The sequence below is a fragment of the Nannospalax galili genome, unplaced genomic scaffold, assembly GCF_000622305.1.
Source record: "Nannospalax galili isolate Female #2095 unplaced genomic scaffold, S.galili_v1.0 scaffold1282, whole genome shotgun sequence".
Lineage (NCBI taxonomy): Eukaryota > Metazoa > Chordata > Mammalia > Rodentia > Spalacidae > Nannospalax > Nannospalax galili.
In genome coordinates, this window is record NW_008348795.1 from 3,115,174 (window position 1) to 3,134,364 (window position 19,191).

Consider the following 19,191-nt stretch of genomic DNA (forward strand, 5'->3'; position numbering starts at 1 on the left):
AGCACTTATGATGACATGCACAAGACTTGTGCAAACCCAATCCATAATGGGGACCAGCATGAATGAGGAATTTTGTTGGGAAGCCCCAGCCCTCCTGAGAATCTATTGGCAACTCACAGATGCTGGCAGAGGGAGAGTGGGTTTTCCTTACTGTTGGGTCCCCTGGAAGGTTGACCAGATTCCAAGGCATGGGCCTACACCCAGGGGCACTTTGGAGGTATTTATTGGAATCAATATGCCTTTAAAAATACAAACATGAAATAAAAATTAAATAAATTAATGAATAATGGAAGACATGTAATTTGAGGAGTGTCGGGGGATGGGCCAGGGCAGGAAGGGGTTCTGAGTGTGATAACGATACTCAGTATGAAATTCTGGAATCAATAAAATATTATAAAAAATAATCAGACAAATAGTAATAGAAGACATGTATTTTGGGTAGTAACATGTAGATAAAAAAGAGGGAGAGAGATCTGAATATGACCAAACTGCATTGTATGAAATTCTCAAATCATTACTAATAAACACACACACACACACACACACACACATATACACACACACACACACACACACACACACACAGAGAGACACGCACTCTTCTGACTTCCATGGAAATTTCAGGACATGGATGCACTTACATGCAAGAAATACACTCATACACATAAAATAAAAATAATAAAAAATATACATTGAAAAAATATCTGCTGCTAGCAGTATAAAATTATTCATCTAAAATCTAATCTGAAAATGGAAATGCATGTAGCAACAATTGACTGAACACAAACAAGAAACACAGACTATCAGTAAACTACCCTGTCAATGCCATGCTAGGATTTTGTTTAAAAAAAGTGTTAAAATTCTTTTCCCCTTAGAGATAAGGGTTGTACAGTTTTGGGTCTTTTAGATAGACCCACTGAAGGGCTACCCAAATTGCCTCACCCTGCATCCCTGTTCAGCATGGAATAAGCCAGAGTGGTAGGTGTCCCTATTACCTACTGGCAATTTGGGTAACCCCTTCAGAGGATGGTGTGATAAGAACAGGAGGTAGGAATTGGCTAGGCAGTTAGGGTAAAAAAAACAAACCCACAGAAAAGCAGCCAGTTTCTTGGCTAAAAGTCAAAATGTCCTTGGGCCTTTTATCAACAAACTCTGTTCCAAAGGCCAAAAGTGTCAAAGTATTTGGGAGTTTGTATCTAATCCTTAAAAGATTTTACGGTTACCTCTTCAGAGGGGGGAATGTTGGAGGGGAGGTAAATAAATAAATAAATCAAAGAAGAAAAAATAGCAAGATGGTAAAAGTACAATTAATTTGATTGCATAAATTGCATAGTCAAAGGGAATGATAATTAGTTAAGAAGGCTAACATTTGAGATGTTTAAAAGTGCTTTCATGAAATACATGTTCAAAATAGCTTTACTTCATTGAAATTTTCTCACTTGTTAATTTTAAAGAACAAATTCAAGCACCTTTATTAATCACCTAACACGTGTCAAGAGAAAGCATATCATTTAGATCTATTTTTAGGATATCTTTAACCACTTTGAAAAATAGTAGGGACAACTGTAGTACTGAAGAAGAAAATAAAGAATAGCAAGAACATTTCAGAAACACCGACTAGAAAAAGACCTAAACCGTCACAGAATGATGAATGGGTCAACACTGCCTGCTAAGGACAGCTTGCTTGTCAACAATGTGATTAGCTATTGAGAAAATTATGAATTTTATCAAATTTATTTCATGGCACATTCAACAACATCAACAAACTTGTTGAATCACTGAAAATTAAAAGAGCAAGGAGGTTCAAACATAAGTTATACATGAGGAAAAATGTATGCACCAGTCTACAGCAAAGTGCTGATACAAATAGTTGAAGTGAGGAAAAAGATCACATTTTATTTCCTAGCATATAAATGATAATTCACATTACTTTTCTTTTAGTATTGGGTCTTACTATGGATCCCTGACTGCCTTTGAATGATCACACTGGACTCCTGATTAACATTTCTTATGTGGACTTTATGTTCTGCTAGCTTTTTAAATAAACTCATATTTTTAGTGCATGAGCACATGTCTTTGTAGGTAAGTAAGTCTGTTCATAAAAATAATTAATGGTCAATTTTAGGTGCAGCAGGCACAGAATATAAACTGTTTTGAAACCTTTAGTATGAAACACAGTTTCTAGATAATTAAAAGGGTTTAATTGTAAATATAAACAACATAAATTGACCTCTGTTCAGGAGCCATCTCTAATCAGCATGAGAGATCAGAACAGGAACACCTTTTCTGGTCCAATGAGTTCCTGTAAATAGGCTGAAACACCGGTGCTGGGAAATTTCACACCAGGGTAGTTAACAAATTCTGGGAAAGAAGGCTTGCTATACTTGGGTGTTTATTCATTTGAAGAGCTTCATATTAAGCTGTACTATAGACTACAATATAAGATGTTTAATTCACTATCTACAATACATGGAGAATTAGTCCTGCTTTAAAAGTCTTCCATCAAACTCATTAAATGTGAGAAATTTTAAAAATGAATATGAGGTACTTACAGATATTATTGTGGCTTAAACGTTGGCATAAAGACCTCTTAGTGCTTTTAAAAATAAATAACATTTTTTTGTTTTATTTAATTTATTTTTATTGGATTTTTGTGTATTAGCCTAATATCTTGAGCTAGAAAAGTGAAGTTCTTAAAAAATTTCTCAAAGACTGGCAGAATTTTTTGTAACAAGTAGACTACTGAAGTAGGTTGACATTTAATATTAATTGACTATTTTCTGCCAAATATATCATGTTTAATGTTTGCTGAAATTGAAAGGACAATATACTCTAACAAATTTTTATTCATATATCTGTGTGTATGTGTGTATTTACATCTATATAGAATCACACTATTGAATTTGAATAAAAAGTACTTAAACAAAAACAAAGAAAAGTTATGATCTAACCCAGCATTTTCTCTTAGAGAATTAATATATATATATATAACCCCCAAATCACTAATTTCTCTGCAGTGGAACAATTACTGAGAGATACCATATCTTCATCTTTTTCCAATGAGCCACACTCAGATTCTAAAATTCATAATTATTATAATAGAAAACTGAAAAAGAGAAACTTCTGCTGTAGTAAATATGTATTTCATATAATTACATCAAAGAGATTCACGGAAATCTCATAAAATAGCCATTGTCTCCTCTTCTCAAAGCACAGCACCTGAGTGTCCAAAGACCTGACCATGATCAAAAAGAAGTAATTAACCATGGCAGGCATGACATAGAAGCTATTGACCTGAGTCATCTTCAAAGCTGCTGTTTTAATTCTTTCTCAGATGAAATAGAATGTTGAAAAATGAATGTTTTCAACAGAACAACAAAGAGAGCAGTGCTGTCTTTTCAACTATATATAGTCATTTGATTTTTAAATAATTGAAACATTTTCTTCTCCCACTCATTAAATGAGAAGAACAGCAATTGCATAGGCTCAGTCTGGTCTGTGTTCAAATACTGCTGTTGCTATTTCTTGTTTTCTTTTTATTTAACCTCATCCCCAAAGGACTTAATATGAATCATTGCCCTCCTCTTCCTCCTCCTCTTCCTCTTTCTCCTCTTTTATTTGTGCTTCTGAAAGTATAGGTTATTTCTTAATTGCATCCCTCATCTAAAGCACAAGGATGAGAAACTCTAGACAGTTAGGGACATGATCTGAGAGAGTGGCTGTAGGGGTAGCAAAAGCTCCCTTAATATAAAGATCAGCAAAAATTTCTTTTCTTAAGACTAACTGAAACCAGGATAAATGTCTGAAGCACGTAGTAATCCTTTTATATGAAACAGAAATTTACTTTGAAAACAATTTTGTAGACCCCACTTAAGCACATTTGACTTTTGTTTGTGTACAGAGAATGAGGTTTCTGCCCTACTTAAACAAACAAAAATATAAAGATTGGCACTGGATGGAAATCCAACTTTCTGTATAGCATTATGTAAATCCTATAGGCCCTTCCACCCTCTGCAGTAGAGTTATTATAGTGGACATGTTTGTCAGGAAGAAAACTATGAAGCCTGGGATATGACTCCAAGGAAGAACTCAGGACAGCAATGGTATAACCTAAATAGCTTCCAAAAATCAAATAATATGTACAGCACAAGGCTATCTAAGGGAGCCTGAGGCACCAGATTATCCACGGGCACTACAATTAGTGAATAGCCAAAGGACTCTATAGACCAAGGTTCAATGATTATTTTACCTTCGCTCTCCTGTTCACCTTCTAGAAGAATTAGCTTAGTTTTTTATAGCTATTGCCAATTGTCCAATTTGTTTAATGGATGAGCTCCCACAATTATCAGGCATGATTACCAAACTTTGAAAGAAAGCATCATGTTTTTCAAGCCTTGCAGCACTAGCAATCAGAAAGCTTATCCTTGGAACATTTTTTCCTGATTTTATACATATACATATACATACATATACATATACATATATATATTCATTTTATGTGTATGAGTGTATTGCCTACCTGTATGTGAGTGCACCCTTGTCATGCAATCCCTGATGCTTTAAGTGACATGCCAGACTTACATAATTATATAACCCAAGAAGAGTCTTCCCAAAACCCTGTGCACTATGACTAAGTAAAGCTGGAGAGAACCTAATATAATTTTGGCTGATTCTAGTGGTAAATATTTTAAATAAGGAAGCATAAAAACTTTGAAGTGTTTTGTTGGCTATGGAAAACGTGTAATGCAGAAACTAGCCAGAGCCACAGTTCAAACATGATAATATGTTTCTGTATAAAATCATCCCATGCTCTGGTTTGATTTCTATTGCTGTGTGGAAACACTAACCAAAAGTAACTTGGAAGAGGAAAGGGTTTATTTGGCTTATAAATTACAGTCCATTACTGAGAGAAACCAGGGAAGGAGCTCAAGGGAAAAATCTGGAGGCCTGATCTGAATCAGAGACCTTGGAGTAATGATGTTGCTTGTCTGCTCTTCTGGCTTGCTCAGCTACCTTTTTTATACAGCTCAGGCTCCTCTGCTTAGAAGTGTCACCACCCACATTGGGCTACACCCCCTACATCAATTAGCAATCAAGAAAGTGCCACACAGACATGCAAACAGGGCCAAGCTAATGGAATCCCTTAATTGAGGTTACATCTTCTCAGGGGACCATAGTTTCAATTTTAAAAATCTACGTATTACATCTTATTATAATGATAATTTATCTAAAATTGGTGGATTTCTCCTTCTAGGATACATTCCATTCAGGTTCATGTGAGATTTCATTGGTCTTTTATATAATCACATTGTTTATAATAAAGAAATAAAAAAAAGTCTGAATCACATCTGTTCCCTGATATTCAAGAATAGAGACGATGTGGGTAGAATAATATGGAAGGTGGTGAGCAGGTTGGCACTCAATTGGGATTTAATTTCTGAGGGGATTATTTACACAACTTTACACTGTTATTTAAAATATACATACTTTTTCCCAAATACACCCTCAAATAAGACTGAATAAGGTATAAGTGTTGCATTGTAACAGAAGGCTTCATATTGAGAAAATTGTGTTTTCCATGCTCATATCAGTTGTGGTTTTTATTGCTCTAACAATATCTCTGACAGATGCAGATAAGGGAGAGAAGTCCATATGGCTCCCAGTATCAAAGGGTACAGTCCTCCATGGTGGGGAAGCATGGCTGGAGTGCTTTCTTCTTTTAGAAGGAGCAGCCAACAGCATGCATGGCCTTTTACACTTTGGAGTAGGGGAAGTACAGGGTCGACCAGAGGTGGGGCTGGGCTACAACTCTCATGAGCATTAGGTAGTCTCTCTTCCCACAGTCACTGAAACTAGTACCATGAGTTAGAGATCAGATATTCACACACATGACCATGGAGGTTCAATTCACATTTAAGCTGTAACAATATTCCAGTTCCGTAGTGTGTCTGAACAGGTCCACACAACTTTGGATCACCATGAAATTAGGATAATGATGCCATCTAACCACAGATCTTTTGAAGGATAAGTAGGGAAGAATGCACAGTTCCTGGCAGAGCATGTGGAATTTATGTATGTGCCTTTTTTTGTAAATCCACCAAGTGTCTTAAAAAGGCTTATCTTCATTGTCAACTTGACAAACCCAGGAAGAAAAAAAAAATCAGCTGAAGAACTGTCTCCATCAGACTGGCCTATGGGTACGACTGTAGGACATTTTCTCGATAATTGATGTAGGAGGACACAGTGCACTATACAGGTGCCACTTCTGTGTATGTGGGCCTGGGCTGTCTATGACAAGCAGCTGGGCAAGCCGGTAAGCCATACCATCCATGGCCTCTCCTTCAGTTGCTGCATCCAGGGATCTACTTGAGTTCCTGCTCTTACTTCCTTTAATCATGTATCGTTTCATGGAAGGGTAAGCCAAATGCTACTTTTATTCCCCCAAGTTGCTTTTGGACATGATGTTTAAAGCAACAAAAAGCAAACTTCAACAGTTGCTAATAAAAATACAGGGAAGTTCACTTTAAAATTTGAATAATGAATTGGAGAAATGAGTTAGGAAAGGAAAAACCAGTGTTAACATTTTCCCACCTCTAACTAAGAACCCATATTTGCTTTATTTTTAAAAGTCTGGTGAACTTGACTACTGCCCATCCCCTTCCATGTAGAGCCAGAGGATGGATGATAGAAAAAGGTTGAACTGCAGCAATCAGGCTGCATATGAGCTTCTCAAAGTCATGGGGTAGAGTTTAGAGAAATAAAGGACAAAGACCAGAGAGCTGAAATTGTTTACACAAAGCTTAGATAGGAACAAATTTGACTCAGAAGTGTTCAAAAATGAATCAAATACTAGAGACACCCCTACCCCCCCCCCACACACACACACAGTTCCTCAGGATACAAAAGTGCCGGTGTTCTGAAAGAAGGGACCAGATTTATAGAACAGCAAATCATAGCCAAAGAAATAGCTGGTCTGCTACCTATAATGTTCTCTAGAGTTACTTAAGTGCAAGATTCTTGCAAGAACCAAGAAAACAGGGAGCACAGGCTAGTACTGCATTTCTTCTCAGGAAAAAAAAATTCTATATGCTTAGGCAGGAATAAGAAGATACTAGCTTCCTGGAAATGAAGAGGCTTAAAGAGAAGTCCTTGAAGGAGGAGTGTAATACTGCAATACTTAGTCTCAGCCTCTCTCTCTCTCTCTCTCTCTCTCTCTCTCTCTCTCTCTCTCTTCACGATTTGCTTAGGTCAAACCCACACTTTTAACAGCCAGCTTCTTCATGTCCTTGCAGAGTCAGCACTTATTGGAAAGGAAGATAGGAAGATCCTGAGTTTGAAGTCAGCTTGAGTTAAGAAATGAGTTCTAGTCAAGCCTAGACTTATCTCAAAATACATCAGTTAATCAAATACACTGAATTTATTTACAATTTTCACAGTATTTCACTAAAGCACAGTAATTATATATAACCAGCAATTTTAAACATACTACCTTAGAAATGTTACTTGTTTTAATTTTTATCTTATTTTTGTCTATATGTAAAAGATCACTGAAAAAGCAAAACATAAAAAGAGACCAGTATATTCTAAATGTGATTATGTCCTCCATCCTCTTCCTTTTTCTGTTTCTGATATGTCTCATATTGAAGCTGAGTCTTGCCAAAGTATAGCAATTTGTTTTGTTATTTGTAGCAGTTTTCTCCGATGATGTCCTGTCAGCTGCCATTATTGTGCATGCTTCTATTAATTCAAATACTTTGAGAGGAAAGTAAGCAATCTCTGAGCAGAATTTTGTATATTTTTTTCTGTAGAATCATCCATTTACTCTAGTAGATTGTCTATAGCTATTTCCTTTTTCAGATAATTTTCTTTATCTCACTTCTGAAATGGAGAAAAAGACCGATTTTCTTTAGTGAAAAATGTCGAAAATAAAAATTTCTAGCAACAATGCAAATTAATTTTTTTGCTGTTTTTTTTTTTTCTGTTTTTTTTTTTTCTGTTTTTTTTTTTTCTGTTTGTGACAGAGTCTCAGTTAGCCCAGGTTTGCCCTGAATTTACTATGTAGTCTGAGACATTCTTGATGCCTGATCTTCCTACCTACACCTCTCAAGAGCTAGATTGCCAGAATGTGCCACCTTGGCCTTGGATGATAGTTTCTGTTGTTGCTGTTTTAAAGTATTTTTTTGTATTTTGAAAATTTCATAGATGTATATAATGCATATTGATTGTATATACTTTCCACTGTCTCCCTAAGGCACCCCCTGTCACATCTCCCTAACAACTTCAGGTATTAATTAATTAGTTAGTTTGTTTGTTTATAACCCACTGAGTCCAGTAGTTCTATCCATATGCCTAGGGTTGTGAGATCATCCTCATGGCATGGGCAACCTACCAGTTGCTCCCGCCCCATCCAAATAAAAGCAACTGTCTCTCTCCCAGCTGTCATCAACTGCCAATAGCTCCAAAGCTATGACTGGGGCTGCAGAACCACCCATTCCTCCCGGATGAAATTTACAATTGGCTTCTTGTGCAGATAACTACATGTGCTATGGGTTCATGTGTATACCAGCCCCATCATGTCCAGAAGCCAGCATTTCAAAGCCTTCCTCTCTGTCCTTTGGCTCTTACATGTTTCCTGCTCACTCTTTGCAAATTTCCCTGAGTCTTGGGCGGAAAAGAGTTGATATGAATGTCCCATCCATGTCTGAGCACACACAGTATTTTCTTCCCGGTAGTTTGAACAGTAATGAGCCTCTGCATTAGGCTGCACCCTCTGACATAAGGCTGACCAAGGCTGAAGGCACAAAATTACAGACTTAGAAGACACAGCTCATCGCTCTCTTTTTTTTTTAATTATTAGGTTTTTTAAATGCATATGAGTGTTTTGTCTACAAATACATAAATGTGTTTACCACCTGTGTTTAGTGCCTGTGGAGGCCAGAAGAGGGTGTCAGACCCTGGAACTGCAAGTAGAGACACTTGTTAATCACCATGTGGGTGCTGAGAACTAAACCAGGTGCTCTGAAAGGGCAGCGAGTGCTTTTAACCACTGAGCCATTTACTAGTCCCCACTATCTTTTAAAACAAAGAAATGGATATAAATACACGCAGATAGGAAGGTGTGAGATTAGGAGAAAAAATATCTATGAGGAAAGCATCCCTTGATTAGCGTAGCTGCTGGGTGTACCCTACCCTGGATTCTCCAGATATGCTGAAATTCATGGAGCAATTTATGGTAAACTATCCAAGTGCTTTTAGGCTCCAATAAAACATTCCTAATGAGTTACAATGTTTGTTGGGTGAGCTCAGAAGACTGCAGCGACTATTACTATGCAAGTTGTGTGATACTGCAAAGAAAAAAACTCAGATGACTCTTCCATTCAGAATGTGACTTCAGGCCGTCCTTAACAACCGAGAAATGATTGACTGTGATAACCTTGTACTTTAATATGTATTTTGTGTTGGAATACAATTGGCATCATTTTTGTATGTTGGATTTCAGATGTTCTTAGGCTTTGAAATAGTTACATGCAAAAGGTTTTCTTATCAAGTAAGTAACCCTGTAGGTGAATTACAATTGAATTTGGTTTGCCCCACTTTTTAATAATAATGAAATTGTGAGCTATGTACATATAATTCTAAATTTCTTAATAGACATACAAGAAATTAAATTTCTGTGTAAAATTAATTTTAATAACATCTTGTTTAATTCAGTATAGCCAAATTTCAAATAATATCCATGTGTAATTCATATTTTGAATTATAAAGATTCCTTTATATTTTATTTGTATACGTGTGTGTGTGTGTATGTATACATGTGTGCCGCTGGGAGTGAAGGTCAGAAAGGATGCATCAAATTCCTTGGAGTTGGAGTTTCAAGGGATTGTGAACAACCTGATATGGGTGCTGAGATGCAAACTCACTTCCTCTGATAAGGAAACAAATGCTGTTGACTGCTGAACAAGCATACCAGCTCCGGAGATTTCATTTGTCACAATAAACTTTGATGATCTAAAGTAAATTTTGTGTTAATACCAGCATTATTCTTTTCTATCCAGATATAATACATATGTGACCAGTGGTTATTGGCACAACCTGTAATCTCTGTTCAATACCTTGCATTTGCCCCTGAGTTCTGACTTGACTAGAGAATAGAACATCAGCTTGTATTTCATTAAAAATGTTTTAAATATTTTGCACATTAGTTTCCTAATATATAGGAAAGCTCAGACTTTATTTTCACCAGAAAATTCAATATTGTTTGTGTATTTTTATATTTTTAGGGCTGGTGACCAGACTAAGAGCCACAAGCAAGTTACAAGGAAGGTGCTCTACAATGCAGCTCAGCGCTTTCCTTTATAATGATAATCCAAGACCACTGTTATTCATTCATTCATAGATCTGCAAGAGATTGGCAAGTGAGTTTTATGTTGTTGATATGTGCTCTACCACTGAGCTACATACCAAGCCCTTAGGTACAATGTCATACTAAGATTTTCAGTTTCTCAGTGTTCTCTGTTTTATCTGTAGATGTAATAGTAATTGTGAAACTCAACTTTTTGTACATACACATTAAATACGCAAAAATGTGTCTTAAAGGCAAATATATACAAAGGAATGAAGTTGCATTAATAAAAGTTTTAAAGAATTATTTCTCAGTTTTTTAAAATGTACTTAAATTAATTACTGTTAGACAAGGAGATAAATGTAAGAAATTCAAGAGAATAACCCAAGGAAAATTCATAAAAAGTTCAGTAATTCAGAAGTCAGCAACAGAGGGCATCTGCTGATGAAATAAGTATAAGATCCATAAAGCCACCAGTATTTTTGTGCCTTATTGAATCAGCAAAACACATCAAAAAATAAAAGCACCCACAAAATATGAGGCAGAATACTTCAAATTTCTTTCTCAGGTTTTATTAATTTCTATTTTAATATCTTATGGTATATTCACCATGATAATTTTCTTATTATGACTACTTTCAAACTTATGAGTGAATCAAGATATCATTATATACTGAAAATCAGATGTCTTCAAGGCTTTCATGTTCATTCTCTAGTTCTTTACAGAAAGAATTTTCTGCATTTTGTTCCAATGCAGTTATTGGATTGAAGTCACCTTTTACGTCAACTACCTGTTATTAAATGAATACAGATAGTAATATGAGCACTGACACCTACCCACATACTCAGTAACAACCATGCATACAATATCTGGGATAATTTAAAAATTAAATTGAATATGTATAGAGTTCAGATAATTAAAGAAATAAATGTAACAATCTTTAACATAAAATACAATGTATTCAGACAAGAAAGAAAAGTTTTTAATATATGTGACAACAAAGCACCATAAATCAGGAATAGTCCCAGGTACAATGAACACTTTAAAGGATTTATCTACTATAATGCATACTTTACTATTTTTTCCTTTTCCTTTTTTTAATCATTTTTATTTTTTAATTAAGTATTTAATTCAAGAAGAATTTTGTGCTAAAATTATTTTAACTCTACAAATTATGTATCATCTCTGTGGTTTGTATAAGTTGGGTTTCAGATATAAACATTAACTTAAAAATCTGTCATAGGACATACATATTTTGTCTCTGATTCTTTCTTTGGCTAATATCAGTTAGTTATTTAGTATTTTAGCTATTTAGAAATATATTTAATACTAGTAAAATTATTCATAATTCCCCAAACCTGTGTCAGTTTAACTTAGCTGTTATCCATTACACTACATTTATATTCACATGTTAAGATTTTGTCTGGGTTATGATAGTGTATTGCAAAAGCCAGGCAGTTATAACTCTGCTACTGATATAAGTTTGTTGGTATTTCAAAAGTTACTTTAACCAAACGTGATCAATTTCTGTGGCTATTCATTAGAGATTGAAAGAACCATTCCTTGCTATTTGTCTGTTTTTCTTTTTTTCCTGAGTGTCTTTTCCACTTCATTTCAGCTCTAACTTTTTCTATCAGAATTCTAATAGTATCATTTAAATTCCTTCTAACTTTATTATGTTTGTAATCAACACAGATCTTTTCTAGGGTGGACAAATCAAGAACGTATTTTTCTTGTCTCTGTGATGTTAGGCTACAGAATTCCTCCTCAGTCATACACCCTCCCAGATACACAAATGGTAAGTCAGACCACACACTTCAAGTCAATGTATGTTTTGTAAAAAAGAATTGAAAAAGATCTATATACCCTTCCAATAATTAATTATATTATTGTTTTGTAAAAGTTTTCTAATTTTATTAAATCCTAAAAACTGTAGAATTAGGAGATGAAAAGAAATGAAAAGATCAAAACTTTCTGGGTCAAATAAAAATTCAAACAAACATTAAAATTAATGTAATTTCAGAAATAAAAAATAGAATAAGCTTTTGAAGGGAATCAGATTTCTCAAAGTTTTCTTTGATCCCCAATTATTATGTGACTTTGGACATTTACTACACACATGACTCTAGGCAAGATGTCATTAAAGTTCACCAAGTCTTTCCCACAGAAGCAACTATACACACACACACACACACACACACACACACACACACACACACACACACATACATGGGGGGGGAATTCAAATCCTTAGTAATGTATTTTCAAAGAGATCTTAATTGTATTGTGTGTTATTGAGGCATAGGTAGGTAATCGGTTGTTATAATTTGGTCGTGGAAAATCACTGAAAACAGCAGGGACTGGAGAGATGGCTCAGTGGTTAAGAACACTGTTTGTTCTTGCAGAAGACCTGAGTTTGAATTCCAGTACCCACATGACAGCAACAACTGTCCATATCTCCAGTCCCAGGGGATCCAACAGTCTCCTCTGACCTCCACAGGAATTGCACAACATGGGTGCACTTATCTACATTCATACACAAAAAATAAAAATAATAAATAAAATTTAAAAAAAAACACCAATGATTATAATCTTGACTGGCTTGTGATAGCAATTCTTTTTCATAAAAATGCTGAGAGGAGTCATTTCATTGTTAAGATGCTTTTACATACCCTGATACTAACTCTATTGTCTAAAAAGAGGAATTATATCCCAACTATTTTATATGTGCCTTATGGTAATCTTTGAAACTCTTGCATCACTATTTGAGTCACTGTTATAAGAGCTGTTGTATTGTCAACAAAGAGCAGGAAATGATTCTTTTACTAAGCTCAAATAAAATTACTTCAAAAATTGACCATATTTTAGTGATATACTGCTGATGAAGGCCTTGTGGTTGGTAATTCATGGTAACGATTTTGTCAAAAAATTAAATGAAGACTCTCTTGACTGAATACACAATTCATTATGTTAGGCAAGATGAGGAAGCTGGTTGGACATAACCATGGCATAAACAGGTTGTACATCATGGTGTCCATATTATATTATGATTAGCGAAATTTTATACCAAAGTGGAAAATTTTTATGTCTACATAACCTAATAATTCAGTGAAGTAAAGCTTAAATGACTTTTGTTCAACAAAAATGAATTTGAAAATTGTATTAGAAAAATCTTAGAGGGTGCACTAAGGAGGCATATAGAGGTGAATCTTCTTCCAGAGGTGAATCTTTGTTCAATCTTTCTGTTGATAATCAGGGAATGTAAGTGTATTGTCTCTGGTAAAATTCAGGGTGTGATATGATTAGAATTTGTTTGCTTTCCCAGGTACATTAGGGTTCAATAAAGTAGTACATTGAATATTAGAGAGACTAGAGAGACAATTGAGAAGTTAAGAGCACTGTTCAGTTACCAGCACCACATGGTGGCTAGCAACCATCCACAACACCAGTTCTAGGGGCTTCCAAAGTTGTTTCACATGTTGTTACATTTATATCCATGCAGGCAAATCATTCATACACAGAAAATAAATATATAAATGAAAAAATTTTTAAAAAGAAAATTAGAGAGAAAGCATATGTTGTTATTCCAAAGAGAAATACATTAATAGTCCCTTTCCAATCCTATATCTAAGAAAAATTAAGGAAAATAATCTTACAAGTTTCTTGTGAAAACTTTTCATAAGATGTGAACAAATGTCTACACAGATCAGAGAGGACTCCAAGGTTAGACCAAAGGACCAATTTCACCCAAGTCAAGCTTGATTAACTAATGAGCTAATTGGACTTAGAGGACCATGGGTGAGGGGTTATTTACAGGAGCATCATGACAACAAAGCAAACATAGCACCAAAATTTTTTCTTAAGCTGTCTCTACAGCTGCACAGATGCAGAGCTCCCTCTTCAATCAACCTTCCTTGATGTGTCCCTTCCTAGTCCCATATGTTGGCAGCAGAAATGCATAGAGCTGTGGGGAGGTGAAGGAAGGAATGGCTTAAATATCCTGTGAGTGTCTCATAGGTCTCTTCAACTACTCCTATGAGGGAAGGTCAATAGTCCTATCTTGAGCAAAGATAGCTGCTTTCATTGCAATGGTGAGGTTTATTATTTCTGAAGCCCAGTGTTCCGCAACAATACACAACATAATTCACATACTATAAACTTTAAAATATTTTTGCAATATTTTCTATAAATATCCTTGCTATTGTTTTTTTCTGTTGTATTTCTAATTTTAAATGTTTAGTCTTGGAATGAAGTTTAGTGAGTGAATACCTATTAAATATGTCAGGTCCTGTTTTTTTTTTTCCTCAGTACCACCCAGCCCATACCTAAGATCAGAAAGAAATTTCTTATCTTTATTTCTACTTTTGTATCTGGAAAGACCGCCCACTGAAGCTAAAACATGAAATATTCTAGTATTAATAATATATAGCCTATTTCAAAAACAATACACAAACTTTCTACTTAGTGAAATGATATGTTAATGTATTCATGTTTAGAAAGTGGAATTAATAAGCCACAGTACACCTGGCTAAAATAAAATATAAAAGAAGCATTGTGGAATTAACCAAAGATCAAATCAAGTACCTACAAGGAGTCATAGTTTAGAATATCAGTTGCAGATAGACTGAGGTCAAGTAGTAGAAGCCCTGGGTGGAGAGGTGTGGTCCCCAAATTACTCATTCCTCTCAAGAGAGAAAGCCAGCCAGGGGCAAGACGAAGGGCATACCTGGAAGAGGGGCAGAGCCCACTGCGATATGGAGCGCAGTGCCAGTCAGGAGAGACCTACCTTTGAGTAGTTGGTCAGAGTAGACCAAGAGCCTCACAAAATAACACAGGCTACTGCCAGCGCCCTTGGTTATACCCAGAACTTGAATGTTAGAAGCGACTGCCTAAGATAGGACATATCTCTGACACAGAACTTGAAGTAATGGAGCAGGAAATGACCTGAAAGCCTTCTTCCTGAAGATTAGCTAAAATAGTTCTAGAGGATACTATGCAAGATGCTAAGGGGAAAAAAATCAACCAATGTCCCAACCCAGTTCTAAATCCTAACAACCACAATGACTAGCACAGTAAAGTACCTCTATTGGTTCAGTAATGACACTGTTATCTGTGGGGCAGGGGTAATCAAAAGCTATCTAATTGGCCTTAAACCCCTCTCAATGGGAGGGAACTCATGGGTGGCACTGTAATTATAGCCAAATACACATGCTGGAGAGGACACAGTGTCTAGAGACCTTATCTTTGTCATGTTTTTACACCAAATTTCTTTCCATATACTAAATATAGATCCTTATATTTACAGACAAGTGTACTATACACCACTAATCAAACAAATAACAGATGAAGCAATTACAGAGTTCCACAACTGGTCACACACAGAGAATATATGTCTGAGAGATGCTCAGCTCTAACTTACATATCTTCAATGTAACCTCTACACCTAAGGCTCATGGAACATAGTGGAACAGCGGGTCGAGGGAATACTGATGCATCCCTCCACTTCTCACCAGCAAAGATTCTTAATACAGTGAAGTGTGGTGCACACAGAAGATGACAACTGGCTTGTTCTAGAGAATAAGCAACTGCAGTGTGTGTCCCTGGATAGGACTCATATAAACCTCACCAACCCACAGCTCAAGGATCATTTCAGGAGAGGAGGCAGAAAGGTTGTCAGAGCCATCTTTGGTCCATGGACATAGAGAAATATGCTTTAAGGCCACTAGAAGCTTGCTAATGTGAACTTGCAGCAATAGTGGTGTTGTGCATAAGATCCTTGGTGACTCAGTCAGACAACGGCCAAGCTTGGAGCTATGGAAATCGGCAGTGGGTCTGGACTTAGCCTGGGAAATGTCAGCCACAGATTATTGCTGGGTGAGGGAGAGTAGATCTTCCTTAAGATCTCTAGATATATTGACTAGACTCCAGTAAATGGACTTATACTGAAGGACATCTGGGTACAATGCTTGATTTAATAGGATTTAACATATATGACAGAATGCATGAGGTCCAGTGTGTAGGAGGGTTGTATTGGGGGAACATGTATGGGGAAAGAAAGCTAAATTTAAGAACTATTATATGAAATGCATAAAAACTCAATACAATATTTTTAAAATAAAAGTGAAAAGACAAGGAAATTCTGTAGTGTGGGAAACAATTTGAGAAATATCTCAGAGATTCTCATGACTGGTGACTCTCAGTCCATCGGCTTGTGTTGGTATTTATGATTCATTTGCAACAGAACTATGTCCTTCCTTGAATATTTATTCATACCAGTAAATTATTCTTCACCTTGATAGTGTTTAAGATTTATATCATCTCAAATACTTGGTATTTTGGAGCTCAGCGATTTCAATATCCTTAAGGAGAGTTCTTCATTTTTCTTTGTAAATTTTGAGTTCATCCTGTTGTGTCAGTTAAGATAGACCAAAGAGTACAAGAGTAACATGTAAGTTAACAACATAACATATAAATATAAGTTTAAATAGATTGATTTTGTTCAGACTGACCATTAATCACAGATTGACTGTGGATTCCCCACACACAGTAACACAGACTCAGTGGAAAGGTCATCTTTCTAGAAGCCACTAAAAGTAGGAAACTAAAGACTACTGAACAGCATTTTCATGATCTCAGTTTAGAATTGCCCAAATTTCACTGGGTAAAATTTGTTACATGGTTCTCACTAATCATGAAAAAGCCAAAAGATAAGAAGAAAGAAATAGAATATTTAGAAATTCTTTTCTTTCGCAAGTGGAAAGAGCACAAAACTTTCTCATCCAGTGACCTAGATTCTGATTTATTTGCTCATCTCCAAATATAGATATTTAAATGAAATCTTTTATCCCTCAAGCCCTTATTCTCATTAAATACAATTTTCCCTCTTTCCAGTGTTTTCCACAATACCTGGAACTAAAATGAAAGATAAGAGCATAAATTATCTTACCAATTTGTAACTCTGTGCTCCCACTGTGACATCTGGGGTACCTCTGTAGATAGCTCTGAAACAATACTTTTCTCAAATTAATAGTGAATGAGCTTAAATTTCTGCCCCTTGCACTTCAATAATTTCACTCACTATCTAATCATAGAAATTAGGTTCTAAGAAATCTGGCATGCATTGACTTTTCATCCTAACATTTTGTGGGTTACAAATTTGGGTATTTACTCCTTCTTTGAAAGATCAGTTACAACATGTTTTGTCAATTGACACACTGACCCTGTTGCTTCCAACAAACAGACTCTTCTTCAGTAGAGTTCAAGTGAGTACTACAATGTTTTTCTGGTTCATGGGTTAAAACTTGGAAATCACTAACCTAGATGATAGATTGTGCATTTTTTTTACTTTGCCACCATACAAATCTAGTTATACCTCAATATTATGTAAATGTTGTCCCTCTACTCACTTATAAATAGTGTTTTTGGAAAACCAATTGTATCTGCAGGTTACTGCTTTTCCTTTGGTTTCTACAGAACATCTCGAAGCTTGACACACTATTCACCTGCTTTTCCAGATAATTAATGAGGGTGTTAAATAGGTTGGGCCCAGGACCAAACCTTGAGGCAGGCTGCTAGACACCTGTTGTATTTGAGAGCCCACCATTTATCATTACTTATGTTTGCTGAACTATAGCCAATTTGACCTTGGCTTAAAAACTGAATTCCAGTGATTTTCAAGGAAGCTGTCTGTGAGGATGTATTTATATTCTTTGAGGGAGAAATCATTCAAGTTCAGTTCAGTGGGGCACTACTTCATGTCAGATGCTGACAAATATTTTGAATAAAAGTCATGTCTTAATGCCTTTCAATGATAGGGTTTGTAGAATCAAACTTGCTACCTACTCCATATATATGAATTAATGGTTGAAATTCAATTTCCCAGGATATATTAGATATTGGCCAAACATAAAGTTTCCCTGCATTTGATTCTCCAAGCAAACTATCTGAACTCATTTTTTTTCTTTGCTAAATACATTATTCCTATGGGTTATTTATCTTAATTAATGCCATCTAGTATCATTGATTCATCATCTCAATCGTCTCCTTTTATCCCTCACACTTACCCTCCCATACCACTTTAACCTGATAGTCCTGTTAACTCACAAAGGTCTATCTTACTGATTGGTGTGATATCCTAAAGCAGAACTTCAATTTGTATTTAAATTCCTCATGCTAGAAATCACTCATGATTACTTCAGTGGGGGACTATTTTATGTGAGATGCTTACAAATATTTTGATTAAAAAATAGTGATTATAAGTCTTAAAATAACAACTTTACATAATAAGAGTTGTTGAATCAAACTTGCTAACTACTCAGCATCTATAATTTAATGTTTGGCTAACAGATTCACTTGGGGTAATTAAGTACAATCTGAAATAATATATTTATCTTATGAAATTCTATATGCTCATCTATAAAGAAAAATAATATCTACATGACAAGACTAGTAGAAGAAAAAAAGTAAGATAAGGATTACCATTACATTCTCCAAAGTCTCCCTGAAAGTCAGGTGTTATGCAAACCTTCATATCTTTCTGTTTCTCCTATGACACCTTCACTTTGCTCCTTCAGGTCTTCCAAACATACCCTTCTCTGTCCATCTATCTATCTATCTATCTGTCTGCATTCTCAATGCACTCAAAGCTATCTTTCTTAACAGGAACCTAATGTGTGTCATTTTACACTCAAATATATTTTATGACTACTTCCTATATTGACAATAAAATATTCACAATCCAGAGAATAATATTCAGCAACAGATTCAAACACATCCTGAGACCACATCAACTTTAAAATATATACTTAAAGAATTTATGCTTCATTTTAAAAGTAATTTATAAATACTTA